The 18,844-nt window shown below is 42.0% G+C and overlaps 1 pseudogene; it reads left to right on the top strand.

The window, feature by feature from the left end:
• LOC111160273 overlaps positions 1-16,313 on the top strand; it is a 28,259-nt pseudogene extending 11,946 nt beyond the window's left edge.
• Positions 16,314-18,844: the final 2,531 nt, after the last annotated feature.

Raw genomic sequence — 18,844 nt, 5'->3', positions numbered from 1 at the left:
TTTGACAGAAAAGAGAAAGAGAAAGAGATCACAAGTAGGCATAGTGGCAGGTAGAAGGAGAGGGAGAAGCAGGCTCCCTGCCAAGCAGAGAGCCCAACTCGGGGCTCAATCCTAGGACTCTGGTATCATGACCCAAGCTGAAGGCAGATGCCTAATCAACTGAGCCACCCAAGTGCCCCCTCTCCTCATTACTCTTCTAAAAAAAAAAAAAAAAAAAAAATTACTCAGGGCACCTGGCTGGCTTAGTCAGTGGAGCACGTGCCTCTTGATCTTTGGGTTGTGAGTCTGAGCCCCATGTTGGGTGCAGAGATCACTTAAAAAATATTAAAAGAGGGGCGCCTGGGTGGCTCAGTGTTAGCCTCTGCCTTCGGCTCAGGTCATGGTCTCAGGGTCCTGGGATCGAGCCCCGCACCGGGCTCTCTGCTCAGCGGGGAGTCTGCTTCCCCCACCCTGCCCGCCCCTATGCCTACTCGCGGTCTCTCTCTGTCAAATAAATAAATAAAATCTTTTAAAAAAAAAAATATTAAAAGAAACTAGTCAACTATGCTTTTGTCCTTCCAGATGAAATTTACCATCATTGTCATGTTCCAAAAGGAAAATATGTAATTTTTTAAAAGTTAGAATTTCTTTATGGGTGCGTGGCTCACTCAGCTGGTGAAGCGTGTGACTCTTGATCTCAGGGTTGTTAAGTCCGAGCCCCACATTAGGTGTAGAGACTACTTAAAAATAAAATCTTAAAAAAATTGTTTTAAACCTACAAATTAATTGATCTGAAACCTCTGTAGGATTTAATTTTCCTATTCGAAAAAATCTTTCCTCTTTCAGTGAAATTATTACTTTCTTCTTATAGATGTTAAGATCACTTCTAGGTGTTTTATGATAGCTTACTGTTGTACAGGACGTGCAGGCTCAAGCTCTGTACGGCCGGCCGCGCGGCTACTGGCCGTGGGTGTTCAGTCAGGTTACAATCTATCTCTATTGCATCAAGTAACTTTTCGGCTGATCATTTTGGGGTTCCTGGGTATACAATCTGTAAACAACCAACTTTTCACCTTTTTATTTCTTATCTCTATTCCATATTGCGCTTGGCAGAATTCTAAGACCCACCTACCCCTGCTAAGATTTTGTCTCCTGCTGCACATATACATTCTCCTAGTTACTCGATCAAGCACGAATGTAAGCACTGTTGTGAAGGGGGTTTGCAGGCGGAATTAAAGTCCCAAATCAGTTGACCTTAACATCCAGGTGAGCCTGAGCTAATCATAGGAGCCCTTTAGGCTTAGAGGTCAGGGACAGAGGAAGTCAGAAGTTCAGAGTAAGAGAAGGGCTGAATACACAGTTGCTCAAGTGCAGGGCACATGGCAAGGAGTACAGCAGCCTCTGAGAGTGGAGACCCAGCGCCCTGCCAGCCAGCAAGGAGGCACGGACCTCAGTCCTACAGCCAGAAGGGACTGAATTCTGCCACAAGAATGAGCCTGGGAGCAGCATTTTTTCCCCAGAGCCTCCACAGGAGGACTTGCCTTGGCTGACACCGTGAGTTTAGCCTGTGAGACGCTGAGTAGAGACCCCATCCGTGTCATGCCAGAACTTCTGGCTGATAGACCCATAACGCTGGTGGTTCTTTGAAGCCACTTGTCTTGTGGTAATTTGTTATGGAGCAAAAGGAAAGTGACACGCCTGTCTTATTTAGCCGGCAGGAACTTAGATGGTGACGTTAGGTCAGACTAGATAATAATGTTGGTGAGTCTGAGCAGTCAGGGATAGTTGGAGTCAGAACCACACCAGTACTGTGGACAGGGTGGGCCTAAAGGAAAGATCTCTTAACTAGTACAAGTTGGCTAACTTTATGGGATCCAGAAAAAACAAATGCAGAAACCTACTATCTCAGTCTGAGAGCGTGTGAATAATGCGCTAAGAATTTAGAAGCGGAGCTCTCTGCACATGGATGAGAAAGAGTGTGGCCACCAGAGGACACCCATGTGATCAGAAGCAAACCTGACAGAGGGCTCAGGACAGAGACGGTCCACAGGAGGGCCCTGCTGAGTGGCAGAGAATCTTCCCAAAGGAGGCAACCAAAACTGCTCGGTAAGCGCCACTGAGGTAAGAACTCCCAGCACGCCCAGGAGCTGGCCCGCTGACTGCTGCTCCGGCCCCCAGAAAGCACGCACGCGCGCACGCACGCACGCACGCCTGGACTCCCCGTCTCTTTTGCACCAGAGTCTCTTCCTCCTCACAATTCCTCCTCCTCACATTCCCTCTCCAGTGCCCTCTGCGGACAGAGCAGAACATGAAGCCAACTGGCCAAATGGAAATGTTTGCAAGTGGCCAGCTCCAACAGCACAGGGCCGGGCAAAGATGGATTTGGATTTACACAGACTGCAAGACGAGGGGCAAATGAATAACCGGCAGTCTATCTTTCTGTCCTCTACACACATCAACTCATGTATAAAGCACCACAGAACTCGGTCTCCACCTAACAGCACGCAGCTATCTTCTTATAAATGACGATGCTCTTGCCTTCTCCCCAAAATAAGGAGCCACGGTCCTAACAGCCATTGGAGCCATCACCGCCTATATTAATTACAATTTTTAAAAATATTTTATTTATTTGAGAGAGAGAGAGAGCATGAGCGAGGAGAAGGTCAGAGAGAGAAGCAGACTCCCTGTGGAGCTGGGAGCCCGATGTGGGACTTGATCCTGGGACTCTAGGATCATGACCTGAGCTGAAGGCAGTCGCCCAACCAACTGAGCCACCCAGGCGCCCTACTTTTTTTTTTTTTTTTTTTTTAAGTAGTCTCCATGCAGGGCTTGAACTCACAACTCTGAGATCAAGACCAGAGCTGAGATCAAGAGTCAGAAGCTTAACTGACTGAGCCATCCTGGTGCCTCTATATTAACTAATTCTTCTTTTTTTTAATGCATTTTTAAAAAGATTTTATTTATTTATTTGACAGAGAGAGAGATCACAAGTAAGTAGAGAGGCAGGCAGAGAGAGAGGGGGAAGCAGGATTCCTGCTGAGCAGAGAGCCCAATGTGGGGCTCGATCCCAGGAACCTGAGATCATGACCTGAGAGCCAAAGGCAAAGGCTTAACCCACTGAGCCACCCAGGTGCCCCTAATTCTTAAATTCTGTATAGCTACACTAAATATTCTTCTCTCTAAAGACTAAACTGTCAAATTAACTCACAACAATTTCTATACAAAGTGGAAGAAGAAAAATAAAAGTTAAACATACAGACGTAACAAAGAAAAACTATGCTAAATCACTACAATTCTCATTTCTGTACCTGGTCACGAAGGCATAGATGGTATCCATAACTTTCTTTCTCCATTTCCCATCCCATATCTCCTTTGCCTTCAATCAGAACCTCAGGTCATCAGGGTTCTCAAGATGACAGGATAACCGTAGCCCTCATTCTTGAAGGATCTGACTCATCGGACCCGCATTTTAGGGGTGCAGTTTTTCATTATTCCTTAAAACAGTGCATGCTTACTAGAAGACACTCCAGAGAATCCCAAATTAACAGTCTTCCTTGCCCCCACTGTGTAGCATGACCCCTTCTACCCCTTAGTCATCAGAATCAAGCACTCCAGGCAGTAAAGTGAGTCTTCCTGTTCAATGGCAGAGTCCCTAGTGGGTGGCAGCCTCATACACGATTCGATGGAACCACCCTCTAGCCTCCGGCGGAAGCATTCCCCACTTGGAAAATAAGAACTCCAAACCCCAGCAGGCCCAGGTTTCTAGGATGGAAAACAGAAATTCTGAAAGTGGCTTATTAGGTACAACAATAGAGAGAGACTGCTTTTAGGGTTTTACCATTAAGTATGATATGGAAAGTTGGTCTGAGAACTTATACCATGTTAAGCAAATATTCTACTCTTCCTGATTTGTGTCAAATGGAAGAAATAGCAATAACAAACTTTTCTCCTTTTGATTCTGCTGATTTTTGCTTTTTGCACTGTGAAGCTACATTATTATATGCATACAAATTTCCTTATGGATTATTTTTCCTTACTAAATTTCTCTCACTAAACATGTAGAGAAGGGCTGCCTTAGGCATTATATCCTTATATCCTGGACTCACTAGTCTTTTTTTTTTTTTTTTTTAAAGATTTATTTATTTGAGAGAGGGAAAGAGCATGCATGAGCAGGAGGGAGAGCGGTAGAGAGAATCTCAAGCAGACTCTGTGCTCAGCACAGAGCCCAACGTGGGGCTCGATCTCATGACCCTGAGATCACGACCTGAGCCAGAACTACGAATCAGATGCTTAATCAACTCTGCCACCCAGATGCCCCTCACTAATCTTTTCTTAATATAAATTTACAAGGACCTCAGGATATTTAAACTATAATTAGCCTCTTCCTGCTTTTTGTGCTAATGTCAGTTATTTTTACTGTTTTATAGTTAACATAACTTCAGATTTATTATCATTTTCTCTTTCCACTGCTCTTCATTCTTTCCTGCATGTCCATACTTCCATCTGGGATAATTTTCCAACTACCTTGAGAACTCTCTTTATAGTTTCTTTAGTGTGAATCTGTTGGTGATGAATTCTCACAAGTTTCTGCCTGTCTGAAAATGTCTATATTCTACCTTCATTTTTGCTAGATATAAATTTCTAGGTTGGCAGTTATTTTCTCGCAACACTTTGAAGATTTGGTTCCACTATCTTCAGACGTCTATTTCCTCAGCAAAGTCAAGTTGCTCCTTTGAAGGTAATGTCTGTTTCTTCCTTTGGTTAATTCAAGACTTTCCTTGGGTTTAGCAATTTTCCCATTTTCTTTCCTTTTTTCTTTCTTTCCTCTCTCTCTCTCCCTTCTTTTGTTTTGTTTTGTTTTTAAGATTCTATTTATTTATTTGTGGGGGGGGAGAGAGTTAGTCAGTTGGAGGAGGGGCAGAGTGAGAGGGACAAGCAGACTCAACACTGAATGCAGAGCCCCAATGTGGGGTTCAATCCCATGACCCTGAGATCATGACCTGAGTCGAAATCAAGAGTCAAATGCTTAACTTACTGAGCCACCCAGGCATCCTTTTTATTTTTATACTGCTTAGGTCCACAGTGATTCTTCTTTTTTTCTTAAAGATTTTTTTTAATAAAGATTTTATTTATTTGTCAGAGAGAGAGAGCACAAGCAGGGGGGAAGTGGCAGGCAGACGGAGGGGAGAAGCAGGCTCTCTGATGACCAAGGAGTCTGATGTGGGGACTCGATCCCAGGACCTTGGGATCATGACCTGGGCTGAAGGAAGACGCTTAACAGACTGAGCCATCCAGGCATCCAAAAGATTTTACTAAGTTGAGAGAGAGAGAGCACAAGCATGAGCACAAGCAGGTAGAGGGGCAGAGGGAGAAGCAGACTCCCCGGGGACCTGAGATCATGACCTGAGCCAAAGGCAGATGCTTAACACACTGAGCCACCCAGGCGCCCAGGTATACAGTGACTCTTAAATGTGTAGCTTGACAGCTTTCATCAGTTTTGGAAGATTCCCAGCCATTACCTTTATTTATTTTTTTTTTAAGATTTTATTTATTTATTTGATAGAGATCACAAGTAGGCAGAGAGGCAGGCAGAGGTTGGGGGGGAAGCAGGCTCCCTGCTTGAGCAGAAGGCCTGATGCGGGGCTCGATCCCAGGACCCTGAGATCATGACCTGAGCCGAAGGCAGAGGCTTTAACCCACTGAGCCACCCAGGTGCCCGCCATTACCTCTTTAAATATTACCTCCAATCTTTGTCCTCTCCTTCTGACACTCCAATGGTAAGTATTTTTAGACTTTTAATAGTGTCCAATTGGTCTGTAATGCATTTTTCTTTTTCATTTCCTTTTTCAGCCATTTTGTCTCTGAGCTCCAGCAAGGATATTTTCTTTTGATCTGTCTTCCAGTTTACTAATGCTCTTTTCAACTGTGATTAATCTGCTATGAAACCCTTCTGTTGGGGCGCCTGGGTGGCTCAGTGGGTTAAAGCCTCTGCTTTCGGCTCAGGTCATGATCCCAGGGTTCAGGGATCAAGCCCCGCATCAGGCTCTCTGCTCAGCAGGGAGCCTGCTTCCTCCTCTCTCTCTGCCTGCCTCTCTGCCTACTTGTGATCTCTGTCAAATAAATAAATATTAAAAAAAAAAAAAAGAAACCCTTCTGTTACTGTATTTTGTCATTTAATTTTTTGAGAATACTGATCAACGTTATTTTAAAGTCCAAGGCTGAGAACCCTAAAATCTGGATCTTTTGTAGGTGTCCTTGTTGTCCTTCTTTCCCCTTGATTTTCAGTCCTGGTTTTTGACTGGAAACTTACTGACTGTGAAAATCTGTTGCGATAACCTAAGGTTCTGGACAGTGTTACCCTGCTTCAGAGAGGACTTACGTTTGCTTTTACAGGCAATTAAAAGTTGAGGGGAATCATTTTAATCTATTTCAGGCAATTAAAAACTAAGTTTTAGTTTTTGTGAGAGCTGGATTTCAGGATTTTTAGGTTCATCCTTCCTCCCAGGGTAAAACTTTTGGGGGAGAGGGTCCCAACCAAAAGCCGGGGATGTTCACCAGGGACCTTCCTCCTCTGTCATTCCTGAATCCAATTTTTATGCTTCCTAATCTCCGAAGTCAGCTGAACACTCTATCAGCTTCTCAACCTGTTTTCTGTTCGGCTTTGCAGTCGTAGCTTTTGAGCCGGCCAATGCCTCTGAGGAGACATGTGGCACCAAATAGTTATCCTGCTGCTTCGACTGCCCTTCTTTGGGGGATCTTGGCCCCTCTAAGTCCTCAATGCCCTGGTAACGTCTAATGCCATCAAAGAGTTGCTTTTTATGGTCTACCTAGTGTTTTTATTTGTTGGCAGCAGTGACAGTCTGACACAACTGGTCTCCCTTAGCCGGAAGCAGAAGTCTCAAAAGATACTGCATTTTACTCAGTAACTTTCTAGGTAGCAATTAGGATAATCTTATAATTGATCTACCAATGCACTGGAATGTTCGATTTCTCGCATCCCCAAGGTAACCCTTACTTGGTCTTACTTAATCTACTGCTAGAGGGATTTTAAGAGTACTTGCATTGCCAAGGTAACCCTTACTCGGTCTTACCACTCTGCTGATATAATAGGCAGCTCCATTTGTCTCAAATTTTCTTTAGAAAGAGATTTTAAGGAAATAATACCAACTGGCAAATTATACTTGCTGGTAAATTATTTAAAATTCTCAGATTTAGGGGGACCTGGGTGCTTAAGCATCTGCCTTCAGCTCAGTGGGTCATGAAATCTGACTTCATGCTCAGCATGGAGTCTGCTTCTCTCCTCTCTGTGCCCCTCCCCCTGCTCTTGCCTGCTAGCATGTGTACTCACACACATGCACCCTCTTTCTCCCTCTCAAATTAAAAAAAAAAAAAAAAATTAAAGAAAAAAAAGGATTTAAGATTTAATTATGTGACAGAAATTTTTTTTTTTCTAAAGATTTTATCTATTTATTTGACAGAGAGATCACAAGCAGGCAGAGAGGCAGGCAGAGAGAGAGGAGGAAGCAGCTCCCCTAGAGAGCAGAGAGCCCGATGCGGGGCTCGATCCCAGGACTCCGAGATCATGACCTGAGCCGAAGGCAGCGGCTTAACCCACTGAGCCACCCAGGCGCCCCAACAGAAATTTTTTTTAAAGATTTTATTTATTTATTTGACAGAGACAGAGCACAAGCAGGGGGAACGGAAGAGGGAGAGGGAGAAGCAGGATCCCTGCTGAGCAGGAAGGCCGACATGGGGCCTGATCCCAGGACCCCAGGATCATGACCCAAGCAGAAGGCAGATGCTTAACCAACTGAGCCACGCAGGTGCCCTATGTGACGGAAATTTAGAGTTAGCTTTGGTGCTATCATTTCCATGTTTTTTTAGTATTACAATTATGCTGGCTTCATAAGAGGATAGCTTTTCCCTTCTTAAAATTATTAGATAATTCATAGTAAATATTAAAATACAAAAGAATTAATTTTTTAAGATTTTATTTATTTATTTGACAGAGAGAGAGAGACAGAGAGATCACAATTAGGCAGAGAGAAGTCAGGGGGTGGGGGATGCAGGCTCCCTGCCGAGCAGAGAGCCCAGTGCGGGGCTCGATCCCAGAACCCTGAGATCATGACCTGAGCCAAAGGCAGAGGCTTAACAGACTGAGCCACCAAGGTGCCCCTGAAAGAATTAATTTTTATTAACATTATCTGAAAAGGAGAAACTTTTTGGAGATAAATTCTTTTATTATTAAAATTTTTCTTGTTCTAGTTAGGTTTTCTGGACTCTCAAAGGATCAGAGACCCTCCAAAAAGTTAAGATCCATGAGCCTGGGTGGCTCATTTGTTAAGCAACTGCCTTGGCTCAGGTCATGATCCTGGAGTGCCAGGATCACATCCCACATCCAGGGAGCCTGCCTCTCCCTCTCCCTCTGCTGCTTCCCTGCTTGTGTGCGCACGCTCTCTCTCCCTGTATCAAAGAAATAAATAAAATCTTTTTAAAAATGTTAACATCCAATGCTACCACTAAGCTAAGGCTCAATAACTAGTATTTCTTTCTGACCTAAAAGTTGTCTTTCTGTTACATGCCAGGCCACGAATATCTACCATTTTGAGTCATGGAGTTGCTTTTCATTACATAAAGCTTTAAAATTACTGGAGATTATGGACCCAGGAAAGATATCAGTGAAACTGAAAAGGAGATCTGACTGCTCACTTTACTTTCCTCATCATTAGGAATCTCATCAAACTTTGGAGAGAGACCTGATGCCATCAGAAGTCAGTAACCTAACACATATGAAGACTTATTCAATCAACCAAGCAATATTTACTCAGTGCATACTCTATAAAAGTCAATGAGCTAAGTTTTATAAAAGATGAAAAAAGTCAAACATGAATCTTGCCTTCAAGGAGTTTATACTCTAATAGAAGAAAACTTGTATACATATATAATTACATAAAAACTGGAAAGTCTAAGCACTTGAGATAGATCCCAACCAGAACCATCTGTCATATAAGTCATACAATCTGTATGCCAAGTAGCAACATGTTAAACATTCCATTTTTTTTCCTCTTTAACATACCTTTAACACGAAGAGGAAAACTAAGCTTTATATGTAAGTGACTAAGTGACTGTATTTTTCTTTCTTGATCTCACTGAATAAAGCTTTACACATTATGATAATTAAATGCCACAGGAGACCTATTTATAAGCATTTCTGGAACCCTGAATGGGGCTTCTTTGTGTGAAATATAATAAATTAAACTGACAATATGATCATCACAAGAACAAATCCTAATAATCTATACAGAATTCAAATTCAATCTCTGGCCCAGGACATTACTCACACAGTAATTTTATACACCAGCACATCCGCGTTTTCAGAGTAAAACATTCTCCCCACCCCACATACCTTATAAACCATACCAAAGTGACTGCTATGGTCACGTCTATGGTAGGATTAAAATAACACCACTCTCTACGCTTGAATCACTCCTCTGCAATTACAGTAACACACACACAAATAGGTAATGACAGTACAAATGTGTGACTTTGCAAGGTGAACAGAGACGATAATGTGTACCTACAAGGTGTCAAATTTACTCACTATCTCATTTAATCCATATAACCCTGTAGTAGGCATTATTACTCACATCTTCCAGATGAGAAAACAAAGCTCAGAGAAATTTAAAAAATAAACCCAAAGTTACCCAGCTTATAAGCAGCATTCCTAGAAACCTAGCCCAGAACTGGCTAGACAATTCCCAAGACCACACTTACAACAGCGGTGCCAAACGCTCGTTAACACTTAGTGAGAAAAATAAACAACATATCTTTAAAGTATACCATTCAGGGGCACCTGGGTGGCTCGGTTGGTTGGGCTACAGCCTTCGACTCAGGTCATGATCCCCGAGTCCCGGGACCGAGTCCCACATCAGGCTCCCAGTTCCACAGAGAGTCTGCTTCTCCCTCTGACGTTCTCCCCTCACATGCTCTCTCTCAGTGTTTCTCTCAAATAAATAAATGGAATCTTTAAAAAAATACATAAATAAATAAATAAATAACAAAGTATACCATTCAGTAAATTTTGATATATGTATACCCCTGTCACATGTGCACACGCATGCACACACACTCAAGATGACTCCACAGAATGAGAAAAAAAAGGAGATGATGTCAGGTAATTTTTCATGAAGTTATATTCACTCAAGCTATAGGACTCTCCTCTAAGATGGTATCTTTTGTACTTCTTCGCACAGGGATGTCTTTTATAATGATAAGAGTGGACGGTGGTGTTTTTATTTGCTTGTCTTATGTGGCAGACTAAAAGACGGCAACCATATGCTCGCTCCCGCTTCTGTGTTGAAACTTTACTTGTGTATTAAGTCTTAACCACAACGCTTTTCCATATTTTCAAAAGAAAAGATTATACCCAGGTGGCTCAGTCATTGGGCATCTGCCTTCAGCTCAGGTCATGATCTCAGGGTCCTGGGATCAACCCCCGCACTGGACTCTCTGCCCAGCAGAAAGCCTGCTTCTCTCTCTGCCGCTCCCCCTGCTCATGTTCCCTCTCTTGCTGTCTCTCTGATAAATAAATAAAATCCTCTAAAAAAAAAAAAAAAAGAAAAAGAAAAATTTGATTTTACCCTCAAAAGGATAGATGTGACTAAATAATACTTGGGAAATAATTACCTTTCTACAAGAATGAAAAATATTGGGGCGCCTGGGTGGCTCAGTGGGTTAAGCCTCTGCCTTCAGCTCAGGTCATGATCTCAGGGTCCTGAGATTGAGCCCTGAATCGGTCTCTCTGCTCAGCAGAGAGCCTGCTGCTTCCTCCCCCTCTGCCTGACTCTCTGCCTACTTGTGATCTCTCTGTCAAATAAATAAATAAAATCTTTAAAAAAAAAAAGGGAATGACAAAAAATTTTTTTAAACTGCTGTGTGAGGGGTGCCTGGGTGGCTCAGTTGGTTGGGGGTCTGCCTTGGGCTCCCCAGAGTCCTGGGGTGGAGACCCAAGTCAGACTCCCCGATGAGCAGGGAATCTACTTCTCCCCCTGCCCCTCAGCCTACTTATGCGCGCTCTCTCTCTCTCTCTCTCTCTCTGAAACAAGTAAAATCTTAAGAAAAAAAAAAAAGTGCTGGGATGCCTGGGTAGCTCATTCGGTTAGGTGTCTGTCTTCGGCTGGGGTCATGTTCCTGGGGTCCTGGAATCCAGTCCTGCATCAGGCTCCTTGCTCAGCAGGGAACCTGCTTCTCCCTCTGCCTGCCACTCCCCCTGCTGTGCTCTCACTCTCTGACAAATAAATAAAATCTTAACAAAAGAGTGCTGTGTGTAGCCTCCTTTATAGGCAAAATTACAAGGGAAGCATCCCCATTCCCTCTACCATTGCCTTTCTGATAGTCACTCAGTTTCTCATTTTGTTCCTCACCCACATCTACCAAAGTACTTCAAAACTGAATCTCAACAGATACATTCATAGGCAACAACATAACTTAAGTCTTTTGAGTACATGACCATTTTCACAGCCATTTTCTTACTATACTAGCAGCACTAGTGGAAAGATATCTTTTCTCTTTCTCCTTAGTATTATATTTAAATACTGCCAACTTAATATGTTCCCCCCGAATCTGGTTTCTTTAATTTGCTTTTCTTTGATTACTGGCAAGATTAATTTTTAAAATATGTTTGCTCACTGACCTGTTTTATAATCATCTTTCCCTTTGCTCTTTTATCTATGCCAAAAGGCATAAAATTAGTTTTCTCCAAGACTCCAGTTTGAGGCCAGGACTGTCTGATCTTAGGCAAGTCACACCCCCTCTTTGGATCTCAGTTTTCTCCTCTATAAACCCTAAAGATCTGTGAATTTTCAATAATTTAAATTAATTAAGACTTATTCTTGAAAACACAGCAGGCACACAAAATATAATGCTGGTTAGTAAGATTGTTGTTGCTAACCCATTACCACCTTGACTATAGAGAACCTTCAACAGCAATGGTAATATAAACCCCAAATAAAACTAAGGAAAACAAAACCACAAGAACCAATCCTCATATTTCTAATAAAAAATACAAGAGTGTCTGTAGTGTGTATGCACGAAAGCCTTCAGAAAAAAGGGCAGCTTTTTCTCCTCTACAAAGTCCGTACATTTATGGTGTTGTACAGCTATAAGAACAATGATCCAGGTTTTGAACGTTTCCATTACCCACCAAGATCCAAATTGAAGCCATTCCTTGTTCTCGCCCTTAGCCCTGGACAACTACTAACATACTTTTGGACCCCGTAGTTTTGCCCTTTGTGGAAATATCATGTAAACGAAATATGGTTATTTTTCACTTGCTATGATATTACTGAGATCCATCCACACTACAACATGTCTCAGAACCTCATTCTCGGGGCACCTGGGTGGCTCAGTGGGTTAAGCCTCTGCCTTCGGCTCAGGTCATGATCCCAGAGTCCTGGGATCGAGCCCCGTATCCGGTTCCCTGCTCAGTGGAGAGCCTGCTTCTCCCTCTCCCTCTGTCTGCCACTCTGTCTACTTGTGATCTCTCTCTCTCTCTCTCTCTCTCTCCGTCAAATAAATAAATAAAATCTTAAAAAAAAAAAAAAACCTTTATCCGCATTTCCAATATCCATTTACCAGTTGCTGGTCTTGGACTGTTTCCACTGGCCCTAGAAGTATAGATCCACGGTCAGGTTCCTGCGTGAAGGGATGGTTCACCTGGACTGCGCAGGCGCGCAGGAGAAGCGCGTCTCAGAGCGGCCGGCTCAAGTGGTGGAGCACGACTCTTGTCTCAGGATGATGAGTTCAGGCCCCACACTGGGTCCAGAGATACTTTAAAATCTTAAAGACTACCTTCTCCCCGACTGAAATGCCTCGCACTGTGTCGAAAATCAGCTCACTGTAAGGGTTTATTTCTGAACACTCGGTTATGTTCCAAATATTTGCAAATGAGTCTATCCACGTGCCAATGCCAAAGTGTCCTGACTGCTTTAGCTTTATAGTATAATCTTTTTCTTTTTTAAAGTAGGTTCCACGTCCAGCATGAAGCCCAGTGTGGGGTTTGAACTCATGACCCTGACATCAAGACCTGAGCTGAGATCAAGAGTCGGATGGAGTGCTCATTTCGGCAGCACATACACTAAAATTGGAACGATACAGAGATTAGCACGGTTCCTGCACAAGGATGACAAACAAATTCGTGAAGTGTTCCAAATTAAAAAAAAAGAAAAGAAAAGAAAAAAAGTCAGATGGAGATCTGACTGAGCCACCCAGATGCCCCTGGTCATAATCATTTCTACACGTTGCCAGACTTGGCTTCCTAGTATTTGGCTGAAGATTTCTGCACTTAAGATTCATGAAAGGATCTGGCTGTGGTTTTAATTTTTTGTGATATCTTTGGCTTTGGTACCATGGCAATCCTGGCCTCAAAGGATCAGCCAGAAAACATTTCCTCAGGGTGCCTAGGTGGCTCAGTCATTAAGCGTCTGCCTTCGGCTCAGGTCATGCATGATCCCAGGGTCCTGGGATCAAGCCCTGCACTGGGCTTCCTGTTTGTCTCGGAGTCTGCTCCTCCCTCTCCCGCTTCCCCTGCTTGTGTTTCCTTTCTTGTGGTCTCTCTCTCTCTGTCAAATAAATAAATAAAATCCTCAAAAAAACAAAAAGGCATTTCCTCCTTCTTTATTTTCTGGAAATGTGTGTGAGGGTTTGGGATTAGGTTTTGACGTCTGACAGCATTTACCAATGAAGCCAAGATGACCTGGATGACCTGGGCTTTTCTTTGTGGCAAGAATTGTAATTACTAGGGCACCTGGCTGGCTCAGTTGGTGGAACATGTGACTCTTGATTTCAGAGTCATGAGTTCCAGCCCCACGTTGGGTGTAGAGCTTATTTTAAAAACGATTTGTAATTACTGCCGTCTTTACTATGTACCCATTCAGATTTTTCATTCTTTTTGCATCAGTTTGGCGGACTCTGTCCGCTTCTAGGACCGCGTTGTTTCACCCAAGCTGTCTTCTCCGTTGTTCTCAGTCTAGCCCAGGTTTGTCAATTGTGTTGATCTTTCCACTTAACAAGCTTTGGGTTTTATTGATCTTCTCTACTATTTTTCTGGTTTTACTCCACTGACTTCCACTCTGATCTTTATTTCCTTCCTTTCGTTTGTTTTTTCTTTTTCTTTTTTTTTTTAGTTTGTTTTTCACTCTGTGGATTCAAATGGTGAAAGCTTAGTTTTTGATTTGAGATCCTTCTCCTTTTCTAAGATAGACATTTTTAAAGCTATAAATTTCCCTCTTAGTACAGTTTGGCTGCACCAGAGGAATTTTAGAGTGTTGTGTTTTCTATTTTTAATTCAGTTCAAAATATGTTCTGACTTTTCTTGTGATCCCTTCTTTGACCCACAGTTACTTAGAAATCTCCTTTAATTTTTTATGAAGTGTACATAGAGACAAATCAGGAGGATTCCAAAATTTCTGACTGGAGCAACTAAAGGAAGAAAGTGCTGTTGGAGACACGGAGGAGTGCACGTGCAGTGGAGGTAGGGCTGAGAGCAGGAGTTCAGTCATAGACATCTGAGGTGGAAATTCTCACGCGACAGTCCAATGGAGATGTGGCAAGGCAACTGGGTATGAAAATACTGAGTCTGGGGGCAGTCCATACTGGTGATGCAAAATTCAGAAATCTCAGGGCTTGTATGGTAATATTTAAAAAGATTTTATTTATCTATTTGACCAAGAGACACAGTGAGAGAGGGAACACAAGCAGAGGGAGTGGGGGAGGAGCCTGATGCGGGCTGGATGCAAAGACCCTGGCATCATGACCTGAGCCAAGGGCAGACCCTTAACAACTAAGCCACCCAGGGGCCCCATTTGTGTGGTATTTAAAGTCAAAGGACTCAATTACCAAAGGTGTGAATGTCGATAAAGAGAAAAAGTTTCCATGAGTGAAGTCAGAGACAATCTCATGAAGGAGATTCTTGTTAGGTTAGGTATGTTGGGGCATTTTTAATTTGATCTAGCAAGGACAGAGCCAATTTAAGCACTCTATAAGCCATGGATGTGGAATGAATGTTATCACATGATAACATGTCATATCTGTGACTAGTGGAGATGTAAAGATAATGACATTAAGAGACCAGATCTCCACATAAGTAGACAATTTACAACACATATATATCAATAACAGGGTTACTATATATATGTCTACTGAAATGATAATATCCTTAAACTGTCCATGTTACTAAAACAAGATCCTTACCCCTACACACCTATTTTTTTCTTCTACCCATATGCCTTTCTACCAATATCAGTCATTTAACATTTATCTCTTTTAAAAACTGTGAAATCAAAAAAAAAAAACAAAATTGTTGCTCTTTGCCACATCTACTGTGAGAACGAAGACCACTCTCAGCGATCAGAGTGCTGACAGCCCAGAAAATGTCAACATCGCTCTAGAGGGATACGTGCACTGGTACAGTGAAGGGCCCCAGAGGAACCCTGTGGAGGGACTTCAATCCCATCAATGTAGAACTCAGTCTCCTCGGAAAGAAGAAGAGGCTCTGAGTGGACAAATGGCAGGAAACAGAAAAGAACTCACTACTGCCCACGCTGTCTGTAGTCCTGGACAGAACATGATCAAGGTTTAGACTGGGTTTCTGTTACCAGATGAGGTCCATGTATGCTCACTTTCCCATCAACATTGTTCTTCAGGAGAATGGTTCTCTTCTTGAAATCCAAAATTTCTTTTTTTTTTTTAAGTTTTATTTATTTATTTGTCAGAGAGAAAGAGAGCACAAGCAGGGAGTGGCAGGCAGAGGGAGAAGCAGGCTTCTCACCCAGCAGGAGGACCAATGTAGACTCGGGAACTGTGTTGTCAAAGGCAGTCGCTTAACCAACTGAGCCACCCAGGCATCTCAAAATCCAAAATTTCTTGGGTGAAAAATATAGGGTTGTGTGTTCAGTATCTCAATCCCAGAAAGATGAATTAATTTTTTTAAAGATTTATATCCTTATTTTTAGAGAGAGAGAGCATTGTGTGGAGGGACAAAGGAAGAGGGAGAATCTCGAGCAGACTTCCCCGCTGAGCACAGTCTGGCAAGCAGCTCGACCCCATGACCCTGAGATCATGACCTGAGCTGAAATCACGAGTTGGGACTTAACCAACTGAGCCACCCATGTGCCCCGAAAGATGAAATAATTCTTGAAGGAAATGACACTGAACTTGTATCAAACTCTGCTGCTTTGATTCAGCAAGCCACAACAGTTAAAAAAAAGGATATCAGAAAAATTTAGGATGTTAGCTACTTTTCTGAAAAAGGAACAGTTCCACAGGCTGATGAATAAGACCTAAATTGTCCAGCTACAGAAACAGCAAAATGCCAGATGACTTTTCAGACTTGTGAGATTTTAAAGATGCAATAAAAGCTGTACTGATTTAGGGCTTTTTCTCAAACCAATAATCCTTTCCAACTATCTGGTAAGTAAACCATTCAGAAGTTTAAAAAAAAAAAATCAGCAAAATTGTTATCACTCCAACCACACAGCCACATGACAAAAGAAAAAGATAATATGCATATTCCAAAGCAAGTATCTTTAACTCTTCTTACCATGTAAGTCTGCAAGGGTCATACTCCATTCCTTTAAATTTTTTTTTGTTGAAGAAGCAGAAGAAAGATATAATGCTGATGAAAAATGGGTCAAGCGAGGGAAACTGCTTTCCAATGGTGATTTGAGATTGGATAGGAAATGGGTGAATTAGACTGAAGAAAGACAGTTATCACCCATCTGTACGCGGCTCTTCTGTATCAAAGGCAGCTTACCTCCAGCTTACCCCATTAACTAAAGCATTCCAGTTTCAAGGTGACATAGAGTTTTACAGAAACGTCTTCCCACTTTTAATAATTTGGATCAAAACTAGAATCCCTTTAAATAGGCTTAAAATTTCCAGTAACATTAATTTTCAAATAATGCTTCAAGAAAACCCTGCTGCTGTGGCAAAAGATGGAAAAAAAAAAAAAAAAAAATCCAAGAGATCTTTGTCTTACAGACACACTCCTTGCCTCACTGCATTCTAGATGCCAAAGTTAGAAATCAGAAAAGAAATTCACCATCAGGTTTTTCAAATATAAATGATTCTTATAAACACATCAACATTAGTTTTCTCTTAATAGGCTTTTAGCACCCAAAATGATACTATTTGAGGCTATGAACCCAAGAGACACAGGTTATTTATGTGATGCTTAATAAAACTGTTTTATTAAAATAGGTCAAATGTCACACTTCACATTTGGGGCCCCAAAGAACTCTTAGGTATTTAAAAATAATGAAAATCACTCTGTCTGTCTGAATGAAATGGAATAACGGAACAGTCAGGAACATGGTCACTGTTAATCAGGTAGACCTAACCTCTCTCATACCTTGGTTTCTTATCTACTAATGAGAATAAATGAAATTATATTAGACTTTCTATAATTGGCACATGATAAGCACTCAAAAAACTATAGCTATTGGGGCACCTGGGTGGCTCAGTCAGTTGAATGTCTGACTCTTGCTTTTGGCACAGGTCTCATGGGTCATGGGATCGAGCCCCATGTCGGGCTCCCCACTCAGCGGGGAGACTGCTTGAAGGTTCTCTCCCTCTGCCTCTCCCCAACCTGTGCGCATGCAAGTGCACACTCTCTTTCTCTAAAATAAATTCATAAAAAATGAAATTATACATATTAAAAAAACTATAGCTATTATGAAATTTAGAATCCTTCCTCCAGCCGCGAATTTGTATCTTCAAAGCAAACAGGCTTAGCCACACAACAGGGCACTGAAATGCAAGAAAGCAGACTGTTCACCCTACTGCCCAAACCACGCCTTACTATCATTTCTGAAGTGCAATTTCAGGAGAAAAAATGTAAAATAAAATGAAAAAAAAAAAACTTAAAAAGCAAATGAAAAAATGGGGGAAAGGTTATGGGAAAAAAACAAATAAAAAGATAAGAAAAACTTCTGAGGGCACCTAGGTGGCTCAGTGGGTTAAAGCCAGAGTGGGTTAATCCCAGAGCCCTGGGATCGAGCCCCGCACTGGGCTCTCTGCTCAGGGGGAGCCTGCTTCCCCTACCCCCGCCTGCCTCTCTTCAAATAAATAAATAAAATCTTAAAACAAAACAAAACAAAACTTCTGAATGATCTTAAAGGCTGAATTCTGAAATTGATATCCACTAATTTGAGACTTAGTTAGAAAATCACAACTTAAAGAGAAAAACCCATTTTTTAAAAAGATTTTATTTATTTATTTGAGGGGCACCTGGGTAGCTTAGTCATTAAGCATCAGACTTTTGTTCATGCCGTGATCCCAGGGTCCTGGGATCAGCCCCACATCAGGCTCCCTGCTCAGTGGGGAGTCTGATTCTCCTTCTCCCTGCCTCCCCATCATTCTCACTCTCTCTTTCAAATAAATAAATAAAATCTTAAAAAAAAAAAAAAAAAGAAATAGGCAAGTATGTAAGCTAATTAAATAACCACATCTAATAATTTTGCCAAAGGAATTAGGAATCAACACAAACTGATTTCAAGAAAAAGAATTTGGGGGCACCTGGGTGGCTCAGTAGGTTAAGCCTCTGCCTTCGGCTCAAGTCATGATCCCAGGGTCCTGGGATTGAGCCCCACATCAGGCTCTCTGAGCAGAGAGCCTGCTTCTCCTTCTCTATCTGCCTGCCTCTCTGCCTACTTCTGCCTACTTGTGATTTCTCTCGTTGTCAAATAAATAAATAAATAAATCTTTAAAAAAAAAAAAAAAGAAAGAAAAAGAATTTTGACAACATTCTTTTAAAATCTGATTTCTAGAGTCCCCCTGATAGAAAAGAAAAGGATATGTTTAATATATA

The sequence above is a fragment of the Enhydra lutris genome, unplaced genomic scaffold (genome assembly GCF_002288905.1).
Source record: "Enhydra lutris kenyoni isolate GAN:26980312 unplaced genomic scaffold, ASM228890v2 scaffoldscaffold75, whole genome shotgun sequence".
NCBI lineage: Eukaryota > Metazoa > Chordata > Mammalia > Carnivora > Mustelidae > Enhydra > Enhydra lutris.
Note: the sequence above shows the minus strand (reverse complement) of the source record. Positions and strands in the feature narration are given on the sequence as shown.